Source organism: Acinonyx jubatus, chromosome C2 (genome assembly GCF_027475565.1).
Source record: "Acinonyx jubatus isolate Ajub_Pintada_27869175 chromosome C2, VMU_Ajub_asm_v1.0, whole genome shotgun sequence".
In the NCBI taxonomy this organism is placed as follows: domain Eukaryota; kingdom Metazoa; phylum Chordata; class Mammalia; order Carnivora; family Felidae; genus Acinonyx; species Acinonyx jubatus.
In genome coordinates, this window is record NC_069384.1 from 98693469 (window position 1) to 98706852 (window position 13384).

The 13384-nt window shown below is 36.8% G+C and overlaps 1 pseudogene; it reads right to left on the reverse strand.

Annotated features, from left to right (window-relative positions):
• Window positions 1-7930: 7930 nt before the first annotated feature.
• On the reverse strand, window positions 7931-12675 carry LOC128315248 (phosphatidylethanolamine-binding protein 1-like; annotated as a pseudogene).
• Between the last annotated feature and the right edge of the window lie 709 nt (window positions 12676-13384).

Here is a 13384-nt window from a genome sequence, read left to right on the forward strand (position 1 = left end):
CTACATAGGAAGCTGTTTTCCAACACTAACACTTTCCAACACTTTTCTTTCTTTCATTATTTTTCTTGACAGTTTATACATCAACTATGGAGTTCCATTTATTGGCAAATGCAATCTGCTTAATAATTTCCTATTAGAAATCTCTGGACCCTCCTGGTATTTGCTAGAGTTGGCACTATTTGAAAGGACTGTCACAAAATAAAATATATGGTCAATAAGCAATTAGTCAAGCAATTTTGTCTCCGTGTTCTTCTTACTGCAGGTGATATTAGAAAGTCCAAAGTGTAGAGACTTTTGGCTGAATGAAGACTGCCACATTTTTGAATGGATAAGGCCAGTTCTATTGAAAAGCTCATGCATACAGGGAGTCCTAAGGACTGAACATAGGTGATCACCGAAAGTGGTCAGAAACAAGAAAAGACACTGGGTTAACACACGCTATCAAAGCAGCAGCATTCTAGAATGAGAAACAGGGAAGAGACTATGCCAACATCATCTAAAGCAGCATAGAAAGAAGGAAGAATATAGAAGTAAGGAATGAGGACTACTGAAAAATATATAAGTTGTCTTGCTTAAAAGCATAGTTTCAAGAAGACTGTGCAAAGCATTACATTAATAAAATAATTATCATGACATTGACATAGTGTGATAACCCAATTTTGTAATCGAATTCAGTAAACATTTATCAAAAGCCTATTATGTATTATACATAGTATTAAATAATACATAAGGATTATACTATGTACTAAGGAAACAAATATGACATGATTCTTATCCTTACTATGCTTATTGTTTAATAAAATGAATCAGCAAGGCTGTGAAATTTTATTTAATTTTGGAAAACTATACCTTCTAAGTTAATGACATGGAATATAAATTAAGCTGGACAAGTCAAAGATGATTTGCAATTTTGATGACCTACCATAAATTGCAAAATTATTATGATAAAGAGTAAAATAATTGCACATGAATTCAAAACTTTAAAGTAATAAAATAAAAACAGATATATTACACAAATATAGAAGCATGTATTAATTGAAATATATAAAGCAAATGATATTCTAAGTATAGAAGCATTTGAGGATATCAGAAAGAGAAATGATGACCAATGTGATAGATAAAATTAAACTTTTTTAATTCCTACCAATTCTTATATGTTAGTCAGATGCAACAAACTGAAAAATAATTCGTCACGAATGTGATAGAAAAATGCTATTAATTAATTAAAAAGTTTAAAAAACATTGCAAAATTTATATTAATTTATCAATAGAAAAAGTGGCACGGATATTCAAAAGACAGTTCACTGGATAGAATATGAAATCACTGCTGAATATTTAAAATTTTAATCACATTATTCAAGAAAAGTCAATTTAAATAATAATGATATTCATTATCAATAGCTTCTATTGATTTATCAAAACTTAAAAAAAAAAGTGTGAGCCACTGATCAGGACATAAAAGAGAATCAATAGAAAAAAGAAATTAAAAATAATAGACGAAAAGTAAACAATGTGAAACACCTTTTTAAGAAAACAAAAAGGAATCTGAAATAGAGCTTAAAGAAACTTGCTTTGAAGTGCTTTATTTTTCTCAGACATCATGGAAGGATGAGAAGTTCTGTATGTTGAGAGAGTAATCCATTGAAACATGGAGGTGAAATGAGAGAGCCTAAGTCATGTGTCTTGTTTTGGCTAAATGATATGCAAGACTGACAGCTAGAAATAAAGATTTTGAGAAATCAGAACAGGGAAAACACTCAGCAATTAATAAAAGAAGGCTGCCAAAGAGGAGAAAGAATGAAAGTTCTATCTGGTTTCTGTAAATTTATGGTGAGTCAAGTTTGTTAGCATGTAGAATCTTCTCCCCCCTCATCTTCAGCAGCCACTCTGTCATCTGCTTTTAGATTGGATGCTTCAGTGATTAGAGATCAGTAGTATGCCAGGGGAGGGCATCAATAACATAACAGATCTCAGAGCCCCTGGATGGACGGGTCCACTGAAATGAGGGGAATGCCAATATTTGAAGAAAAGGTATTGAGTCCTTAATGGTTCTGAGTGAAATGAAAATGAAATGATTTCTTTTTTTTTTTTAACGTTTATTATTGAGAGAGAGAGTGTGAACAGGGGAGGGGCAGAGAGAGAGGGAGACACAGAATCTGAAGCAGGCTCCAGGCTCCGAACTGTCAGCACAGAGCCCGACGTGGGGCTTGAACTCACAAACCACAAGATCATGACCTGAGCTGAAGTCCGATGCTTAACCGACTGAGCCACCCAGGTGCCCCTAAAATGAAATGATTTCTAAGGAGACTAGCATAAGTTGGGAATACATGATTTGGGAATTCTGGAGGCTGAGGTGATATCATGGTACCTTTAAATCACATCATTATGAGCTAGAATAGTTCTTACTGCCTTCATTTTTTACAGATGAACTAACTAAAACTCGAACTCGTTTTTTGCTATGTTTCTTTGAGATCTGTGGGATGTTGAAGTTGAATATGCTTATATTTCCTATGTGTACTTACATAAAAATCAAAAGGTTTATGCTTATTACAAATATAGGGCAATGCTGAGGAACTGGTCAAGTACAAAAATTTAACGAGCTAAAAATCTAACCAGTATCCCATTTCTTCTGAGCCCTTTGGATGTGATGTGTTTTCACAACTGCCACAAATAGTTCCAAGTACAAATACTTCCCTGGCCTGCCTCTTCCTCTTGCCTACTCCAGTCACACATAGATTCATTCCTATCATTGAAATTTCCTAGATTTACTCAAGTCACTGGCCATGTTTTCCATTATCGTTGGTTCACTTTTCTTTTTGAATGTTTTATTTATTTTTCAGAGAGAGAGAGACAGAGAGAGAGAGAAAGAAAGAGAACGAATGGGGGAGGGGCAGAGAGAGAAGGAGACACAGAATCAGAAGCAGGCTTCAGGCTCAGAGCTGTCAGCACACAGCCTGACGCGGGGCTCAAACCCACGATCCACGAGATCATGACCTGAACTGAAGTCGGATGCCCAACCGACTGAGCCACCCAGGCGCCCCTGGTTCACTTTTTTCTTTTTTTAAGTTTGTTTATTTATTTATTTAGAGAGATAGAGAGACAGCGGGAGAGGGATGGAGAGTGAGGGAGAGAGAGAATCTCAAGTAGGCTCCACACTGTCAGTGCAGAGCCCGTGTGGGGCTACATCTCATGAACCATGAGATCATGACCTGAGCCAAAAGCAAGAATCGGATGCTTAACAGACTGAGCCACCCAGTCACCCCCAACAGATTCACCTTTTAATCCACCTTTAACACTCTAAAGAATATCAACCCACTAACCAATGGATCCTAAATTTGCCCTTGATATGTACTGCTTGTGTGACCTTAGGAAAATCATTTCATCTTTCTGTACCTCGAATTTTTGGCCTGCAAAAATGAATATTATAAATATATTTTGGATAACATATATGAAGGTACTCAACATGTAGTAGAGGCTTGATAAATAGTAGTGTTCTTTCTTCTCCCTCTCACTAGATCTTCACTGCTTAGGATCTCCTAGATTTCCTCTTCTGATCACTCTTTTCCACCTCTTTCCTCAGTCCCTCTCAAATCATATAGGAACCTCTCAAATCACAAATCTCATTTCCTGGAAGACTCTTCAATTCCTATAAGTTTCCCTTGGATAGATCCCCACTAAAAACATTTTACCCTTATTTCTTCACCACCTTTCACCCTTTAGAATACCAGCTCTTTTTAAAAAAAGTTTCAAACTCCTAAAAAGTACCTTATTTCTTCTCAGTTCTAAGAGACTGTCAGTCTGCACTCACCATGTGAGACTTCCTTCCAGAGATGCTTCATCAGGGAGAGTGAGAACCTGTGGCTCTTTATGGTGTTCTTTAGCTCCCAGGTGCCTAGGATTAGGGGTTAATGGAGGCGGAGGGAACACAAGTAATCAATAATTTCACATGATGGCCTTTCAGTTTCTTGCTGTAAAATGGAGAAAAGCAACAAATAAACAGTTTGAATATGGATTACAACATAGCAAAGTGCATCTATAGAATAAAATTGAACATTATTTTTTTTTTTTTGAGAGAGAGAGCGAGACAGGCAGAACATGAGCAGTGGAAGGGCAGCGAGAGAGAGGGAGACACAGAATCAGAAGCAGGCTCCAGGCTCTGAGCTGTCAGCACAGAGCCCAATGCAGGGCCTGAACTCACAAACTGCAAGATCACGACCTGAGCCAAAGTCAGACGCTCAACCTACTAAGCCACCCAGGCACCATTAAAATTGAGCATTTAATTAACTTAATGTGCAGCTTTCAAGATTTGTAACTATTTATTTTTAAGGAAACAGCAATTTCTCTATAAGATGAAGAGATTTAAACACATACACACTCTACACCAGTGCTAATAGAAATGCAACGCTAACTTCATATGCAATTTAAAATTTTCTTTTCTTTTCTTTTTTTTAGAAAGAGAGACAGCATGAACAAGCAGGTGTTGGGGAGAGATAATATCTTAAGCAGGCTCCACACTCAGTGCAGAGTCCATTGCAGGGCTCGATCCTGTGACTTTAGGATCATGACCTCGCCTGAAATCAAGAGTCAGACATGCAACTGACTGAGATATCCAGGGACCCTGCAATTTAAAATTTTCTAGTAGCTATACTGAAAAAATGTTTTATATAATATTCTTTTAATAACATATTTAATAGAATATATCCAAGATGTCATTTCAATCAATCAAAAATTATGAGACATTATGAGACTACTTTTTTTGTACCAAGTCTTCCAAGTTCAAGGGCAATGTTGATCAGATAGATACAAGCTGTGGTAGGCTAATATTAGCCTCCTATCTGCAAGGATATCCACATCCTAATCCTTGGAACCTATGAATGTTACCTTATAAGGCAAAAAGGACTTCCTAGATATGATTAAAGTAAAGATAATGAGATGGAGGTGTGATTAAATTGAAGATATTGAGATGGAGAGATTATCCTGCGTTATCAGAAGGGGTTTTAACTGTAATCATATTTATCCTATTTATTTTTATGAGGAAAGCGAAGGGAGATTTCACCACTGAGGAAGAAAGAGAATACGATGACAGAAGCAGTGATTGGGGTAATGTGGCCACATGCCAAGCAATGTCAACAGCTCACAGAAACTGAAAAAGGCCAAAATCAAATTGTTCCCTAGGGCCTCCAGAGGGAATGTGGCCATGCAAATATCTTGATTCAGGCTCAGTGATACTTATTGTGGACTTCTGGCATCCAGAACTGTGAAGGAATACATTTCTGTTGCTTTAAAAGTTGGTGGTAATTTGCTGCAGCAGCTACAAGAAACTAATACACAAGTCATTTAGAGTAAAGTGATAACATTATATTCTCCCCTTTGCTGTCAACGTCCAAAGACATTTGGTCCTATTCCCAGAAACTCCTCAACAAGTATCAGTGCTGAAAATGTCTTACTTTCATCTCACATGGTTTCAACTACTACCCATATGCTGAAAACTTCCAAATTTGTATTTCTGTCTTTCACCACTCTCCTGTACTCCAAAGCAATATTACCAAATATTTCGTGGGCATCACCAACTGTGTGTACCACAGTTATCAACAACTAGTGATGCCCAACCTGAACTCATCATTGTAACTAAAAACTATCTCTTTCCTAGATCCTCTGATCCTTTCCTAGATCAGCTATTGGACCGGTCTCCCATCTCTAGGGTAGCTTATATTTTATGCTGAATATTTATAACTAATTTTTCACTGATTGCTGGAACTTTCATTTTGCAATAAACTCTTTTAAGAGCCAAAACATTTAAACTATAAGAAATAGATTTTTAATATAAAATCTACTACTAAAGGTTGCTCTGAGTTGCACAGAATATTTGTGACTTTAATCATCTACCACATGTGGGGCCATAATATCACAGACCACATGAAAACCAAATCTTAAGGGGAAACAGTAGCATATAGTTTAAAATTTTAAAAAGAAAACCATGCCAGTAGATCTTGATTTAATTAATATGCAAAGTGGGTTTATATATCACTCTGTGAAATGTAGCTTTTCATTTAGATTATATGACTATTCTAGGGGCGTCTGGGTGGCTCAGTCGGTTAAGTGTCGGTCTTTGGCTCAGGTCATGATCTCACAGCTCGTGGGTTTGATCCCCACGTTGGGCTCTGTGCTAAACAGCTCAGAGCCTGGAGCCTGCTTCGGATTCTGTGTCTCCCTCTCTCTTTGCCCCTAGCCCGCTCACATTCTCTCTCTCTCAAAAATAAATAAACATTAAAAAAATTTTTTTTAAAAGATTCTATGACTATTCTAAATTAATTTCACTTTTTCACTCTCATTTTTTTTAATTTTAGAGAGAAAGAGAAAGAGAATATAAGTGGAGGAGAGGGGCAGAGGGAGAGAGAGAAAATCTTAAACAGGCTCCATGCTCAACGCCCCTCAATCTCAAGTTTTCTTAAGCACACACAACAATATAGTAACAACTATTCATAGGTTGGCTCTATTTTCCAAAGAAAAGCTTTGCAAAGGGTTAAATGATACATGGCTTAAATTGACTTTAAGTTATTTCAAATAGAAATTTTAATGCCAATAATAGTTATAGTTTCATTTAATCAATGGACTCTAAAGCTTTTGGAAGGTAATTATTCTATGGTGAAACACCTGAGATTATTGTGACTAAAATTCTAAAATACTTAAAACTTCAACCTTGAAGGTTAAAATGATAAGCTTTAGGTGAATTAAAATATAAACATTTGTAGATCGTAAAGTCATAGTAAAGGTAATATTCTTTTTTGAATTAAGAAATGTATGGAGAGTGAATATATTTGGAATTTGTTGTATACACACAAACTTAATAATTATCTCCACCAATTTGTAGTATATTGCCAGTCTAACGTATCAAGCTGTAAACTATAGCATTGTACATACAAAAACACACTTACAAGGGGTGCCTGGGTGGCTCAGTCGGTTGAGCGTCCAACTTCGGCTCAGGTCATGATCTCGCAGCCCGTGAGTTCGAGCCCCGCATCGGGCCCTGTGCTTATAGCTCAGAGCCTGGAGCCTGCTTCTGATTCTGTCTCCCTCTCTCTCTGCCCCTCCCCCGCGCATGGTCTGTCTCTTTCACTCTCAAAAATGAATGTTAAAAAAATTTAAAAACAAAACAAAAATACACTTACAAAAGAGACTTTCACACTTTCTTTCTTCCCCGCCATCAATAAATTTGTAGAAATGTTTTAGCCTTTAAAACAACCTTATAAAACAATCTAAGTGTCCTACAATGGTATTGAACTATTTTGTAAAAGAGTTTTCTAAATTTTGGTTTACTTTTTTTTTTTTCAAACTCTTTTGCTGGAAATCTTTTTTAAAAATGTCAAGTTTAACACTTTCAGGAAATTGAAACAAAATTGGAGATAGAAAGAATAATTTTTTTTCTGACAGAAACAAACAAAAATCATCTAGAAAATCAGATGATGAGAGTTCAAAAAGGGTACATAACATTTTTGAAAATCTACCCTGGAGCTGCAGAATAACTTGGGTTCTGAGAAAGACTTTAAAGGTTCTCCTTTTTTAATCTTAATAAATTAATATTCTGTGATAGAATAGAAAGAAATTGAGACAGCTTTTGTTTACTGTAGCATCCAAGTTTGACAAGATATTGAAAAAAAATCAGAGACATATTATTTGATGAATTTTGTTATACAAAAATGCTTGTTGAAAAATGTTACTTTGAATAAAGGAAAAAAAACAGTGCTGGTAAAAATACTTTATTTTGAGAGACAGAGAGAGAGAGTTCATACACAAGTTGGGGAGGGGCAGGGAGAGGGAGAGAGAGAATCCCAAGCAAGCTCTGTGCTGTCAGAACAGAGCTCAATGCAGGGCTTTGTATCACACACCATGAGATCATGACCTGAGCCTAAATCAAGAATTGGAAGCTTAACTAACTGAGCCACCCAGGTGCCCTACTTGGGCTAAAATTTTTATGTGTTCCAATAAAAAATGTAAAATGAAGACTATTTTTTATTTAGCAGAATTAACTCTGAGTTTACAGGTACCTTAGGAAAATACAGATGATTTTTTCTCAGGTAAAAATATTTCTGGCCTACGGAACTTTAACAACAGAAGCAGCCCATTACTTCAAATTTATTAACCATAAAATACAATTCTGAGAAAGACTGCAAGCAATTTTATTTTAAAAAAATTATCTGAACACATTAAAAAAATAATTCTACAACGACATAGTTTGAGACACAGATATGGCTAAGAAACTTATTAAAGTATATCAATATAAGTCAAAGACAGTAATTCTATTTATGTAATTTTTCAATATTTTGCTTTGTTTTGATATATACAGGTATGCATTTTTACTTGTACAAGTAATTTTATTTGTAAGAATAGTTTTGAATAAAAGTATGTATTCACTAATACAATAGCAACAAATTCCTTAAGATATAAAAGTCAACATTATAAAAGTTTGATTATTTTAGAACCTTCTTTATTTTCGTAAGTTTTAGGATTTGGATAAAAAAAAATTATGCAGTCTTCCTATTCAAAAGTGAAATCAAAGGACCTGGCAGATCTTCCTTCTCTCTCACAGTCCTGACCTCGCATGCAATAGATTACCATATCCTACCAATTTTTCACATTTTCTGTCTTTTTTTTTTATCCACACAATGATTTTATTTTTATTCAACTGTAAGCAAACAGCAGAATTAACGCAACGTTCCGCAACTCCAGATCAGGGTTTCTTATACAGATGGGGAGTGAACAATTTAACAGGTGCAGACTTCAGGCTTTCTGACAACCTCTCACCCAGCGCTGAAGCTCATTTGTATGGCCTTGCCTTAACCACAAAGCGATTCTCCCTATAGCTTTTTCCAGTATTGCTCTTTAAAAGAGCCAGAGCGGGGCACTGACCCCTAGTAAGGAGTCCGAGGATGTATCACTTTGGGAGTTAGTGGCCACACCAGTCTCTGGCTATCCTGGTGAGGGACATAGCAGTGAAAACACTCCCAAAAGTGCCATCATGCATAATTCTGGACTCGGGCTCACAAAGGCAGAGGCAACAAATCTCTCTCTCTCTCTCTCTCTCTCTCTCTTTTAAACCTTTCTTAAGGATTCTTTGATGCTCTGCTCTGTTACTATAGACCTGGTCATTTTTTCTTCTTTAAATTCTGGATTGCTATTCTTTTTTTTTTAATTTTTTTTAATGTTTTTATTTATTTTTGAGACAGAGACAGAGCATGAGCGGGTAAGGGGCAGAGAGAGAGAGAAACACAGAATCGGAAGCAGGCTCCAGGCTCTGAGCTGTCAGCACAGAGCCCGACACAGGGCTCAAACTCACAAAACACAAGATCATGACCTGAGCCGAAGTCGGACACTTAACCTACTGGGCCATCCAGGCGCCCCTGGATTGCTATTCTTATATTCACAATTTGATGACCCCAACCTAGTACCAAAATATTCCCCAAAATACAGTTCAAATTTGTTCAAAACATAAACCTGGGTGTGAACCTCTAGAATTATAATGGTTAGGCAGAAGGAAAAGTCACTCTAAACCACTACCTGATGGCTCAGGCCTCACCTGTGAGAATGGGAAGCTGGGAAGCAGAGAAATCTACATGCATCACTGAACTTGAGAACACTGCTCAACACCTCAGGGATGATTTCTGTCTCCTAGCATACCTCTGCTTCCTAGATAGCTGCTCATAGAGTTTGGGCACACAGTCATCTCATTCACCCTGGTAGCACGTGCCAGCCACCAGGTGCCCGAGCTCATACTTTGAATTTGCCATGGTGGTCTCCAGATCAGTTGCTGAGAATGGGCTCATCATCCTTCTGTGACCCATTCTGCTGGTAAACCAGCCAGATATAGCAATTGAAGGCTGTGCCATTGGGAGGCACAGAGTTGACATAATCAGAGAGGACTATGCCACTGTTGATGTCATTGCCCCTCACTCTGACCACCAGAAAATGGTGCCATTCCCTGTACTTGGGGTCCTTCCATCTGGGAGCATCTGGATCTGTCATGACCAAGGTGTAAGGTTTATGTAGCTCAAGACCACCCCATGAAGTCCTGGTGGGTCTGTTCTTATCCTGGGTGGGTGTCAGCAATTTGGCCAGCTGTCAACCTCCAGCCTGGCATATTTGACCTGCAGCAGATGCTGTGGCTGCTCATCCACTTCCTATAAGCTCAGTTCTGGACCATTTGCTGAGGTCTATGGGCATCACGGGGCCGGGTTGGGCAGACAGCTGGGAAGAGTCTTGGGAGGCAAGGTACCAGCCTGCAGCACCGACTCCAAATGGTCCACAAAGTGTTTCAACACATTTTCTTATTTCACTTCATTGGCTTAATTTAAGTCCTCATTGTGTCTTACAAACCTATGTGGTAACTTCCTACTGTATTCATGTCTTTGCCTCTACACACTTTCTATTAATTAGGAATTAACAGGAATTTTAAAAACTGAATATTCTTATAGGAATTCTTTTGAAAATTCTTAACAGGAATTTTCAAAACTGAAAATCAATTTTGTTATTCAAATACTACAATCACATCAGGGATACTATATTTGCCATAGTCTAAACGCCAAAGTCCTTCGATGAAATTATAGAGTATTCTATGATTTAGTTTCTGCCTTTGTTTTCATTATTTATGTAGTCCCACCTCATTCAACTCAGGCTATATGCTAACTTCTCTGCCATTGCTCCTGATTTTTTTCTCCCTCCTGAAGTAAACAATTGTCTTTTAAGTGCCTAAAAATCCCTTGGTAGGCTTAAACCTAGTTCAGATGATTTTTCCTCTGTAAAGCCTTCCCTGTCCATGTTGCAAATTTGAAATTACACTTTTATTTGTCCAACACTATACATGTTGAGTGTGTGTGTGTGCATGTGCATGTGCGTGTAGTAGCACTTATCATACTAGATTTTAAACACTATTTTTAAGTCTGCCAAGCTGTAACATTTAGTTTTTAATTTGCAATGTCAATGAAAAACAGATACTCAGATATCTTTGTTTCTTCAGTGGATGGATGGATAAATGAATGATTAGACTGTTCACAGCCTATTTAAACTCATTTATACTTTAGCATGGTATGTGTTTTTTATGGATATACAAAAACACATAAAACCATTGCGAAACTCAGAAAAGATAGAATGCACCAACTAAAATGATAAAGAATGATAAAATATTCAGATATATTTATTTGCCCAGATGTGTGTGTTTTTTTCTTGCTTTTGCTTCTTAGATATGAAAGTTAGCTCTCAACAATATTGATGATTCAATCTGTCAAGAACACTTGTGCTTGTGTATTTAATGAAAGAATTTCTGGATTCTTTAATAATCTAATTTTCTTTTTCTTTTCTTTTTTGAGAGAAAGAGAGTGCTTGCATGTGGGTGGGAGAGGAGCAGAGGGAGAGGGAGAGAAAAGCTTAAGGAGGCTCCACACCCAGCACAGAGCCTGACATGGGGTTTTATCTCATGACTGTGAGATCATGACTTGAGCTGAAATCAAGAGTAAGATGCTTAGCTGACTAAGCCACCCAGTCATCTCTAATAATCTAATTTTCTAGTTTAATAATCTAATAATCTAATTTTCCATTAGATTATCATTGTCCAGCATATGTGACACAAAGGGCATAAAGTTTTGCATATCAAAACTAATTTTTATATTATATTACAATGTATTTTGTGTCATTCTTTTATAAGAACTCTAGCAAATGTAATCTCTTTGCCACTTTCTATAACTGACATAACTTCATCACTTATAATACAATGTGGGAAGTTAAATTTGCACATAAATAAAGCATCAATTTATTTGTGATTGCCCAAAGCCTCTTCTGTGATTTCAACTTGGACATGAAACAGAAGAAGCACCTAATAATTTCTTTTACTTGAGTTAAACATTTACATTTTCTAATTTATATTTCTGTATCGTTTATTTGTCTAAGACAGCAATTTAGAAATTTTGACAGGTACAAGTATAGAAAAAACAAAAAATACTCAAAATTATGTTTGGCATTTGATTGTGTATTAATTCTGAATTCTGCCTTCTAACCCCATAAATAGTAGGTTCAGATTTGTACATGTTTGTGAGTGTGGAAGTTCTGAAATGTTCCATGGACTCCATTAAATTTTGTAATAATCATAACGATGTAAATAGGTGATGATGAAGATGATAATAATGATAATTCTTTGCATCTTGTTACAAACAACACTATTTCAGAGTCAGGTGTTATTACACTCACATCATTAACCAAAGAAGTAAATTTAGGAGAAGTGACTTGACCAAATACACTCTACCTGGAAGAGGCAGATCACACACAGGGGTCAATTTTTTTTTAAAGGTTATTTATTTATTTTGAGAGAGGCAGAAATAGTGTGGGTCAGGGCCGGGGGTGGGGGGCAAAGAGAGAAGGAGAGAGAGAGAATCCCAAGCAGGCTCTGCACGGTGGCAGAGCCCAAAACAGGGCTCGAACTACAAAACTATGAGATCATGACCTGAGCTGAAACCAAGAGGCAGACACTTAACCGACTGAGTCATCCAGGTACATAGGGGTCAAATTTAATGTTCTTTCCACTACATAATGGATATGTTTAATGAGACTGTTTCATTACATTTCAACCTTACAAAAATGAAGTTTTAATTTCCTAAATTTAAAAACACATGCTACATTGCAAGGTACTTGGGCAACTTTTGCCAATTTGGGATTTTTAGAACTATGAAAATGAAGTTCTTTCCAAACAGCATGAGACTATGACTAGCATGCAGTTGAGAGAGCAGGGATCCAGGAACTATGAACATACAGAGAAAGTTATTTTAAAAAATAATTATCTTATTAGTTGCCTTACAAAATAAACACTTAAGTTGAAAAGTTCTGCACCAAACTAAGATCAGGCCAGTCTGTTTGTACCAGAGAGAAAGAAAGATAGAAGTAGTGAAGAATATGAATACCATTTTGAATATTAAGAATCTATAGCAGGGGCACCTGGCTGGCTCCCTCAGTTCAGCGTCCGACTTCCACTCAGGTCATGATCTCGCAGTTTGTGAGTTTGAGCCCTGCATAGGGCTCTGTGCTGACAGCTCAGAGCCTGGAGCCTGCTTCGGATTCTGTGTCTCCCCGTCTCTCGGCCCCTCCCCTGCTCATGCTCTGTCTCTCTCTCTCTGTCTCTCAATAATAAATAAATGTTAAAAAAATGTTTAAGAATCTATAGCAAAAAATAATCTCTACATTGATATTCCCTCATTTCTGTTTCTAAGTGAGTCATAATATAATTTGTTAAAAGCTATTTTTTTTCTGTTTGTCCCCAAAAGTTTGATTGAGAAATTCGATTTTGTGATTGGGTGCAATCCCCAACCAGCTACTACTGACATCAAAGCAGAGAGATACTCTGCCT